The sequence below is a fragment of the Medicago sativa genome, chromosome 5, assembly GCF_051527215.1.
Source record: "Medicago sativa cultivar Bolivia chromosome 5, Bolivia_mono, whole genome shotgun sequence".
Taxonomy (NCBI): Eukaryota; Viridiplantae; Streptophyta; class Magnoliopsida; order Fabales; family Fabaceae; genus Medicago; species Medicago sativa.
Genome location: NC_140753.1, coordinates 29,038,226 through 29,050,480, shown reverse-complemented (window position 1 = coordinate 29,050,480; position 12,255 = coordinate 29,038,226).

Below are 12,255 nucleotides of genomic sequence, written 5' to 3'. Positions count from 1 at the left end.
GATGTGAAATATACATATTTAATTTCAGTGTCTATCGTATAACTGATGTGAAAACTCCATTGTCAAATTTTAAAGTATGCCTATTACAATAGTGGAAGCGGACCTGATGTAGAAATCAAGATTTCACATCAGTCGAATCCTGATGTGAAAGGATGTAGACTTACCACATCATGTCACCTTACATCGGGTGCCAACTGATGTGAAAAATCATTTCCAACTGATGTGAAAAATCTTTTCTGCAATAGTGTGGTTTTCAACAAAGCCTTAAAAGATTCGAGGAATAAAAGGTTATGAGAAGATGTAAAAGATTCGAGGAATAAAGCCTTAGAAGATGTATTTGAAAGACACTCAATGAACAAGAAACATTGTGTGGAATCATTGAGATGGATTATGAGAAGAATAACATCATTAAACAATTCAAGGTTGATTGACCAAGAAGATACTGTCTTCTTATATAGAAGAGAACATTATCAACTTTGATGAAAAGAAGGTTCTCATGATGAAGATTATTATTATACTCGAAATTATTCTCATTACTTCCTCGAAATAATTAGAATCAACTTTGAAGAGAAACCAACCGATGAATGAATTATTCATTAATTCGAGAATTATCAAGGAAGAAAATTCATGATCATATGCATGAAAATTCTATCATTATAAGGATAATCCAACAATCTTCCATCATTTTTCAAGATATGATTTGGGAGAATAGAAATCAATCAAAGGAATATTTACTTTGAGAAAGGTTTCTCATGTTCTTACAAAGAACATTCTGGTCATACAAAGTGAAGAGAACATCATCACTTTATGTTTTTTTTAGGCTTAATAGCAGTTTTCGCCCCCTAACTTTTACGAAGTTGCGATTTTGGCCCCCTAAGAAAAAAAACTACAAAATCGCCCCATAAGTTTTGCAACTGTAGCAGTTTTGGCCCCCCAAGGCCAATTTTTTTTGCACCTGCATGAATTTAAAATAAAAAAATAACACGTGGCACGTCACTTAGGGTGCCACGTCAGCGTAGACTGAATCAAAATTAGTCTTGGGGGCCAAAACTGCCACAGGTGCAAAACTTAGGGGGTGATTTTGTAGTTTTTTTTTAGGGTCTCAAAATCGCAACTTTGGAAAAGTTAGGGGGATAAAACTGCTACTAAGCCATTTTTAATAACACATATTTATATTTATTATCTTGTTATCTACTAATATGTTTTGTGAGAATGTTTCAGTGAGAATGTTCTGACCTCGCAAAGATAACAAAGCATCTTCATCAAAGCAAATGACAAATATGATCTTTTGATAAATGTCAAGAATGTACAGAATCAAAGATCAAGAAAAATTGGTATTCTCTTTGTCTCACCAAAAGAATGATCAATGATAATAAGAATCAAGATCCTTTAAGGCATTAAAAGGCAAGAAATCAAGGCAAATCTAGAGTGTATTTGCACATGGACCTTAGAACTTTTTATGGAATAAAATTAGCAGAAGCCCTATGCATTTTTTCGATCCATTAAGGAATAAAGTGGAAAATATCTTCAAAGAATTAATCACAACTGTTCCTTGGAAATAAAGCAAGTGACATCCTTGAGTGACATCATCTTATGACATCAAGGTGACATATCAAGTTTCTACAAGGAAGATAACAGCTCATAACAACTTGCAAAATGTGTTCCTTCTTTCCTCAAGTTTGCTTGTACAGAGAGAACGTTCTGGAGAATGTTTTGGGTAAGCAAAACCACCAAAGAAAGATCTGAAAAGTTGTTCCTTGTGATAAAAGCATATGACATCATCATATGACATTAACATGTCATAACATGTGACCAGCAAGCTTCTACATCAAGAGTAGAGCTAATGACATCTTGCAAAACGTGTTGCTTTGGGCCCAAGTTAAGGCTGGAACTAAGAGAACGTTCGGGGCAGTGACGAGAACATTCTCTATATGCTTTATCTCCAAGCTTCTTTTGAGCACAAATTTGAATTTGAATTAGAAGCAGAACATCTCTTTTTTGGCTTGTTCTCCAAGGTTTGGCTGCTCTATAAATATAAGAGGTCTTTGAAGGAGTAAAGCAAGAGTTTGAAATAAAAAAATCTTTGATATCTCTCTCTCTCTCTCAAAGCTAAAGAAATCATTCTCTTCAACAAACATAAGCAAACTCCATAATCTCTCACACTATATTTTGTGTATCATAATCTCTTGAGTTTGTATTTGTAAAAATCTCTTTTGTTTGAGATATCATTTTCTACCAAAACCCATCATCATACAAAGTTTAATGTAGATCTCAAGTCTATTGGGCTTAATAGTTTGAGATAGAAAAGTTCCAACCTTTCTTGTGTGAAAGAAAATAATTGTAGAAGCCTACTGAAGTTGATAATACAGGTGTTTCGGGCTGATCTGGTGTGATCAAGACCTTATAGTGCTAGTTTTAAGTTTCTACTAGCTGAATACTGTAGTGGATAATCTCACTCGAAGTGTGGGGACTGGAAGTAGCTAGGTTTGGTGAACCGGGATAACTCTCGTGTGTTATTCTTCTCTCTCTCTCTCTCTCTCTCTCTCTCTCTCTCTCTCTCTCTCTCTCTCTCTCTCTCTTTTACTTTTTACACAATATGCACACACGATCACACACATTAATATTTATTTATCTCCAGAATATTCTGGTCCTAATTAATCATAACCATATTAATCCAGAGTTCTATGGTCGTAAATTAATCTTTACTTTATTAACTGACTCCAGAACATTCTGGTCCAAGATAAAACAACTGTCTAAATATTTAACTAAAGTTTAAATTCATATTATTGTTTTTATCATTCTGCCTTTATATTTCTCCAGAACATTCTGGTCTTTGTTTAATATAACTTTACATTTCAGCTTAATATCATTTTTCTCATTCTGCTTATATAATCATTCTCCAGAACATTCTAGTCCTACATACATTTACATTTCAGCTTAATATCATTTTTCTCATTCTACTTCTATAATCATTCTCCAGAACATTCTGGTCCTACATGTATTAATTGTTATTTATTTGTTTGACGGATAGTAACCAAAAAATTTCTTGAGTGTATAAACTTAATTTAAGTTTTAGGAATAATTTTAAAAGGGTCGCAATTCAAACCCCTCTTTCTTGTGACTATTTCTTCCACTTCAAACTTGTTATTTCTGAATGTGTAAGCATTGTTTACTTTTTTCACACAAGTATTACTATGCAAATTGGAATGACTCGAGTGGATTTTACTGAATCTGTTGGAACAAAATATGTTTAACACTACCCTTTAGGGTTTTGATCATAACAAGGTATTAAAAATTGTCAATTGGATATGCTAATATTTGTTCAAGTGTACAGGACCATAGACAAAAATTTGATATCTTCATGAGGTTCTGGAAGAACAAAAGAGAGCAATGGAATCAACAAAATGAAGCTTGAAGCATCTGAAGTCAAAGTGCATCTGAAGTCAAAGTGCTCCTGAAGTGATGTGATGACATCATCAGAAGCAAGTTCATCAGAAGCACCTCATCAGAAGCTGAATATCACCAGAAGCTGATGTTCATCAGAAGATGAGAGACTTAAAGCTTCAAAGGTTGTTCAAAGAATTTAATCTCGTCTAAGCATTGCAGAAGACCAGAAGAGTGTATCAACGACTATTTTGAAAGGATTTAAAGGCATTGGATGCTTGTTCTTTGAAGAACGTTGACAAAGTACAATTCTACGAAGTGTACAACCACTACCTCCACTACTCTGTTTAGGTCTCTGCGACAGGACAAGAAAAACAGCTATGCCTGCAATGATGTTCCTTCATACTTGGAATGGGTTTGAAATTGATCCTTCATAGGACAATAACCATATCAGGCAAAAGATCATTGGTGATTGATCAAAGCTTCAAACGACTCTATTTTGATGAGCTGGCAATTCACAATGCCTCTTTCACACCTCTATATAAAGGAGTGAAGACTTAGAGAATTGTAAGAGACTCAACAACAATTTACAAGCGCCAAAACTCTGCTGAAATTGTTCTGCATCAAAAGTTCACTTAGAATTTCTTACCAAAAGTTCATATCTTAGACATTCTAGAGTTTTAAGAGTCTGTATCTGATTTGTATTGTGAACACCACTGATTGTATATCAAGTGTTCAACCTCAAACAATTTTCTTTGTAATTTTGTTTGAATAAAAGTCTCTTGCAGTTGTGCTTGAGCATAGGAAGTCTCTTGATTGTGTTCAGGAGCATAGGAAATCTCTTGCAGTTGTGCTTAAGTAGTTTCAAGTCTCTTGCTAGTTTTAGCAGCGAGAATTTGTAATCAGATATTACATTTTAGTGAACTCTCCTTGGAAGTGCAAGGGGGACAGGACTACTTCCGGTTTGTGGAAGGAACCTGTATAATTGCTTTGTGTCTTTCTTCTCTCGCTCTCTCTCTGTTTTTATCCGCTGCATTTAGATCCTGAACATTACATCATAAGTGGAATTCTATCTGCTTCTGATCAGTAGTTTCAGCTTAGGAGAAAACAAAGAAAAAGCTAACACAATTTAATCCCCCTTCTTGTGTTTTTCTCACCTTCTGAATCAACAAGGTGTCCTATAAGATATTGTTTCCCTTTACCGATTCCTAATACCTCAAAAAGTGTTTTGAGCCCAACTAAAGTTTTTAGAGTCAAAACATAACCTTATATAAGAAAAGCCTAAACTGAAATTAAAGAGGCCAGTTTAGTCCTTGGATTGTATATTTCTGGGAAGAACTTCGATCAAGTGAAAACATTTTTTGGCAATAAGAAAAACCTCGTTTCGGGAAAAATTCTTTGCTCGGAAATGCATTCTCTAATTTCATTTTCCTACAACCAACCCATCCCTGATATTTGTTAGACTTATAAAATTTTCCATAATAGAATGATAGTATATCCTTCATCTTCTTATTGAGGATAAATATTTTCATTTGAACCAGGTTTTCCCAAATATATACAAATCAAGGACTAACTAGCCTCCTCAATTTTAGCCCTGGTGTCACTTCTAGAAGAATATGTTTTGTCTCTAAACACTTCACTTGGGCTCAAAGTACTTGTTAAGGGAGTGGGAATTGGTAAAGGGGAAACAAGATCTTACAAGCTTCTCTGTTGATTTTGTAAAATATACTCAAGTCGTTCCAATTCGCCCATATATACGTTGTGGGAAAAACTTGTACAATGCTTGCACCTTCAAAATCATAAGCACTCTATCATGTGCCTTCAGATCAAGTAAAACTTGAACTATTGATCTGTTATGGCTTGCAAGTAATCAAGGCCAATCGGCTTCCCAAAAGAGATCATTGGCTCCACTTTAACTTAATCTGAAGTCATGTGTTAGAAAGCTTATTATTTTTAAATGATTTTTCCACATGTATTTCAATGTGAACCGGAACGAGTTGAGTGTATTCTACACAATCAACAGAGAGGCCTATTTCATTTCCCTTTACCAATTCCTAATACCTCAACAAGTGCCTTGAGCTGAACTAAAGTTTTTAGAGTCAAAACATATTCTTCTGTAAGTGAAGCCTTAACATAAATTTGAAGAGGCCGATTTAGTCCTTGGATTGTATTTAAATGGGAAGAACCTAGTTCAAGTGAAAATATTTTTCGGCAATAAGAAGATGGAGGATATGAAGGTGAGAAAAACACAAGAAGGGGGGTTGAATTGTGTTTTCTTTTTCTTCTCCTAAAACTGAATTCACCAATAAGAATCTAATAGACATCAGAGTTTGATTCAATGTTCGGAGTTTAAATGAAGCGGTTAAGTAGAGAGAGAGAGAGAGAGAGAGAGAGAGAGAGAGAGAGAGAGAAGAAAGACACAAAGCAATTATACAGGTTCCTTCCACAATCCGGAAGTAGTCTTGTCCCCATTGCACTTTCAAAGAGAGTTCACTAAAATCAATATCTTATTACAATTGCTCAAGCATAAAAGCAAGAGACTTCAAACTACTCAAGCACAAAAGCAAGAGGTTTCCTATGCTCTAGCATAAACGCAAGAGACTTCCTATGCTCAAGCACAAAAGCAAAAGACTTCTAATCAAACAGAATTACATAAAAATATGTTTTAGGTTGAATACTTGATATACAATAAGTCGTGTTCACAATACAAATCAGATAAGACTCTAGAATTTCTAAGATATGAAAGTTGTTAAGAAATTCTAAATGAACTTTGATGTGAAGCAATTTCAGCAGAGTTTTGGCACTTGTAAAATTGTTGTGAGTCTCTTACAATCTTCAAGTCTTCACTCCTTTATATAGAGGTGTGAAAGAGACGTTGTAGATTTCCAGCAAATCAAAAGAGCCTTTGTTGAAGCTTGATAATCACCAATGATCTATTGCCTAATTTGGTTATTGTCTTATGAAGGAACAATTTCAAATTCATTCCCTGAATAGAGACTCACCAGCGTATTCACAGCACGTTGTCCTGTACTGCAGACATGAGGAGTGGAGTAGTGGAGGTAGTGGTTTTACAGTTGTACTATGTCCTTTTTCCTGCGCTCTTCAGTAGATAAGCATCCAATGCCTTCTAATTCCTCTAAAATGCTGTATTTTTTTGCAGCTTTTGTTGTTCCTGGAACTATGTGGTATGGTTCAGTGTCATACCCCAATTTTTGACCTAAGGTCCTACATTCATACGCCATTTGACCCTGATTAGTCGTTGACTTTTCATTGAAAAATTCGGCAGAGAGATATTTTAAAATACCTCATTTTTGTTCCGAGTTCGGGCCCACTTCACACTTTTTTTTTTATTATTTATTAGTCTTTTATTCTTATTTTTAGTTTCCATTTTTTTTTATATATTTTATTTTTATTTTCAAACTTTTCCCATTTTTTAGTTTAATTACATTTTTAGATTTTTTATTATTTATTTAACCTTTTTTAATAAGTCCAAAAATTTGTTGTCCAAGGTCCTTTTGTTTCATCTCAACCGTGCCATGTTTCTAGCAATAATCTTAGGGTCAAATATTTCTTTCCAAATTGTCAGACGCGTATCATTCAATTACCATCAAAGCCATTAACCAAAATTTCCTCTTATCCCTTTATATTTTTTTTAGTTTTCTTTAATTTTTATTATTTGTTATTTACTCTTTAATTTCCATCTTTTATTCTTTTTTTTTTTAATTTGAAATTTTAATTTTAATTTCCATTTTTAATTTTTGTTTTAATTAGTCATTTTTTTCTTTTATTTTAAGTCATTTTTATTCGTTTTTTTTTATTTGTCCAATGTCCAAACGTGTCCAAAAATTCAATGAGTCCAAAAAATATATGTCAAGGTCTAAATAAATCTTTCTCTACTCTGTGCCACAACTTTAGGAGCAAGACACTTTGTTGCCAAATCCAGAAACGCGTTCTCTTCTTCACTAAGTTATTTCCATTTCTACATCAAACCTAATTAAAGCACAAACAATTTGACCCAACAACACAATTTTCAGAACCCTAGTTTTCTTTTTCAATTTCAGTTTTATTTCTTTAGAACCATAGCCACCATACAATATTTTGTGCCTGCAATACTTTGACATATCGTTGCTTTCACGATTCATTGCTGTTCCAAACCTTTTGCTACCATATTATATGATAAATTCATGAACCCATATTTTTTTCTATTGATTTTCTATTTCAATTTGCTTTAGTTATTTCTTTGGAATTCACGCTAGCACACAACCTTGAGAACTTTTTTTTTACATTTTTTTTAATCAATTCCAATTCCCGTTAGTTTTCATTGCAATGTTATTCCCTTTTCTTTATTTTATATATTGCTGCGTCATCTTGCTTTAAATTCCAATTCTGAATAATACTGTGGCAACCGGTGCCTGAGTCCTTATGAATTGTTGCGTGGCTAGTTGGTTTTATTTCATTGAATTTGCTAATTGTTTTACTGTGTCGCATCAATTCATTCAAGTGTCGTGAATATATTACTACGTGTTATTCAATTTCCAATTCTTTCATGTTGCTGTTCCATTATTCTTCTTTTATTTATATACATATATGATGATTATTGCTTCTACCATGTGTTTAGTTTGTTCCAGGCGATGAATTCGTGAAACCACTTTTCATAGCCCAGTTGCCGTGGCTGCTCCACAAGGTTAAAGAGATTCCATCGTAAAGAGAATTGTTGGCCCTTTTGCATTTTTTTTTAATTTCTTCATGCATTTTTACTCTACTTTAGCATTTTATTATTTTTCTTTTCTCATACATTTTATTAGTTTAGGTTTATTATTTTGCAACCTTAGTATTACTCATGCATATTTGTTTAATTTTCGTTATTTATTTTATTGCATGGATTAGAATGTAATTAGGTCCAATGTAAACATAAAAAAAAAAAATGAAAAAATAGTGTGTGTATGTGCGCGCGCGCGTGTGTTTTATTTATTGCTTTATATATTATTATTAGGGACTTTATGGTTATCCAACGTCACCATAAGATCCATGCGCATTTATCTTTTATCGCTCCGTTAGTTTATTTTCATGCTTTAACTCAAATTAATCAAACATCAAAACTTTTTCACAATAAACCTTGGTTCCAAAACTAAGTGATCTTTTTCTTTTTATTTTCTTAATCAAATTCTAAATCAATCTAATCATACTTCGAGTCTACTTTTTTCTTCAATCAAAAAAACACATACCAGCTTACTTGCCATTTGGCTTTTCCTTTTAAAATCATTTCAAAATTAATAAAAAAACACAAAACCAACAAAAAATCAATTTCTAGCCGAACTACGAGGTTTTGATCCCTTAAACGGGTACGTAGGCAAAGGACTTGGTCCTCTCAAATCAAATTAAAATCAACCTTTTCTTTTCTTTTTTTTCAATCACTATTTATATTCATTTTTTATTTCTTTTAAATAAGCTTAAAGCACAAAACGTTGAATAAAACCAAAAGGTTCTCGTAGAGTACTACGAACATAAAGGGTGCTAATACCTTCCCTTTATGTAACCAACCCCCGAACCCTAAACTTTTCAAAATGAGTAATTTGAACTTTTTTTCCCATTTCTTAAAAAATTTAAAATTTCAGTCGTGAAATAAAAAGTGAGCCAAAAGCTAATTAAATAGCCTTGATCTCCGAAAAATGACGCGACATTCAGCAACTACTCCGATTGATATTTCGTTTCTTGTTGGATATGAACAATGTTGGGTAAGTCTATTTTTTTTTTACGGTCATGTAGTATGGTTGACTATTACAGACCAGTTAAAATCCAGAGCTTCTTATTGTGTTTTTTATTTTAGAATCTGAACGTCATGGGAAACAATTATTTTAGAATCTGAACGTCATGGGAAACAAGAAAAACAGTTAAAAAAAGACAGAAATTTAACCAATGATAGCAAATACCAATCACATCCTCAACACTCTCAAGATGATCATACTCAACTTCCCTGAAAAATACAAACTGAAAACGCGCATAATTACTGGCTTTGATCACTGAAAAATGCAAACTCAGTCACTGAATCTGACGTTGTTTAGTACTATTACTCCTCAACATTCCCTTTAGGCATTCTCATGACGTTGTAAATAGATTACCAAGACATTAACTACTTAACTATATTTGTCTAATTCACACACATATTTTCTAAGTTACCTAGAAATAATTTTTCAAAAGGAGCTAACTATATCATCGTGAACTGCAGAATTTCTCCCAAGCTTAAGGAGGCAAAAGTCATTGACGTTAAGTTCTTAGTACATAAACATGAAGACCTGAGGTTAGGCACTGCTCTAATTGCAATGATCAGAGACGTTAGAAAGCATATCTTATGTTGTTTCTTTTTCTCAGGCCTCTCATATTAGGATTCTGGTGTATATTTTTCTAAGTATGTTTTAGTAATATGATATACTTAAAAGCTCATTCAAAAAAAAAATGTAAAATAACAATGTGTGTGTTTGGGTGAGCAATGGGATTGAAAAATCATGGTGAGCTACTATGATTTGATGAAACTACAATGTGTAGCTTTTGCTAAAATCACAATGGTCCGCTTTCCCTTAATCAAAAGCTATTCCCTGTATTTTCCCCCTTAATCGATCATATAATTTTTATGCCTAAAATATAACTCCACTTTCCCTCAACATACATCTCCATCTCCGGTTAAAGATGCGAGATTCATTGAACCAACTGTCGATGGAAAACTAGTTGTTTCAATGACATACACATGGATAGTTATACATAAATATAGACCTACCCACTATCTCTAACAAGATTATACATAATCTAAATCATGTCCCTTAGATGATACACTACATCGACGACAAAGCATTAAGAACATATTTAAACTAATGATTATATTGAATGCATAACAACTTGTAAAATTAATAGTACTACATAGAATTCAAGCTCCTAGCCTTCCAATGGTCTTTCATGCCTTTTGCCCTCCATTCTCTCTCTATTTGTCTCAGCGAACAGTTATTAGCTTATGAGGAAATGAGCTACACCTATATTTATAGAGGTTCCGTATTTTTAAATTTGCTAGATGAAGCAAGGATTGTCTAGTGAATCAAGCTCTCTTCCTTGGAGGAAAAAGCCAATTGTTTTCATATATTTCTTGAACCGCCTTAGTTCGCTACGCAAGCCAAAACTCGCATATGAACTGGATATGGAATTTTCGTATGGAACTCCCAGTTTTGAGTCGCTTTCACGTCGCTGAGCTTGCCTAGAAAACCGTGCTTTTCCCTATATGTCTCTGTAATGCCCTGGCTTGGCCTCTGGTGTATGTGTTTGCTTCGCTTTATTCTGTATTGATATAGTCACAATCAAAACCTACAAAAAGCAGAAGAAATAGCTTCCTGACATGGTTTTAATATATAAACGATATTTATATATAATTGGGGGGTTTTATATCAAGTTACTTTTAAAACAAGTCGATAAGGGCTAATGAAAATAATAGTAATTTGACACCTATCAACTCTCCCCAACTTAGAAATTTGTTTGTCCTTAAACAAAAGTTCTCAAAAAGATATTTTCACCCTTTAGAAATTGATTGAATGCGAGAATGGATTCACAAGGTTTATAGTGAATTAAACATTTTTGAAAGAGACAAAGGATATTGCATTATTCAATAGTGAATTGTACATGCAAATCTTATGTTTAGCACTAATCTTGAATCAGACCATGAATGTGAACTATGTCCACAAATTTCATTTCACACATTCCAATTTAATAACGTAGTTAATATTGAATCACACCTAACACACTTCTTTATGAGTAAATGATGAAAATGAAGAACATGTGTGGACTTGAACTCAAATTTGACAATAACATTCGGATTAATTTAGGCATTCATTTAAGCATATCAATTTAAAAGCATTAAAGCATATATCACTAAGGTCTTTTGAGGGTTGCAATGGGACCTAGTTACAAAAAATTGTCATTTGTACGAGCATTTAATTCAAAGTGGCCTTGTTATAGAGTAGCATACACACATTTGATATTTACAAGAAACATACTACTTATAATCACAAATCTTCTTTTTTACAAACCCTTGGTGATATAAACATTGTTATAAACTATCCTTGACAACTTTTTCTTTTTTTTCTCTGTTTTTTTTTTTCTTTTTCAATGTTTTTTTTTTTCTTTTTCTTTTCATTTTTCTTATAGTTGTCAAGCTAGTATTTGAAAATCACAATGTTACTTGACATTCAAGTAAGCCTCATTTTTCTTCCAAAATTGAACAAAACCATATAATTTAAACGAGGGTTCTTCTATCTCGAGACAAGGGACATCCAATCCTAAGCACGGGTCACTACACTAGTTAAACTAAAATAAAAGGAATCGATTAAGAATGGGAAGAAAGAGGAAACAAATTGACTTTTTTATTTGTAAAATATAGGGAATTAATTTTATGCTTGGTTTGGAAGTGATAAACCAAACAAATAATTAAACTAAAATAAAGGGAATCAGATAAAAAGGAGAAGAAAGAGGAAATATTTAGGCTTGGTTGGAAGTGATAAACCATAAAAAAAAAAATTCAAAGAATTAGTAAATTTGGAAAGAAACTCCTCAGTAACAAATTGTATGCTTTTTTTTTTTAAAATACAGGGAATTTGTTAGGCTTGGAAGTCATAAACCCAAAAATTTGTTCTTCAAAAATTGAGCAAATTAGTTTTTTATTTTGCAAAATGACCATTAGGCATATAATATTAAGAACATTATGAGTTTAAGTGAGGATAATTATGAAATTTTTTATTTTCAGGTTTTTTTTTTTTTTTGAAAGATATATTTTCAAGTTTTATTTATTGCGATTAAAAGCAAAATTTAAAAATTAGAAAAAAGAAACTTCTTTTA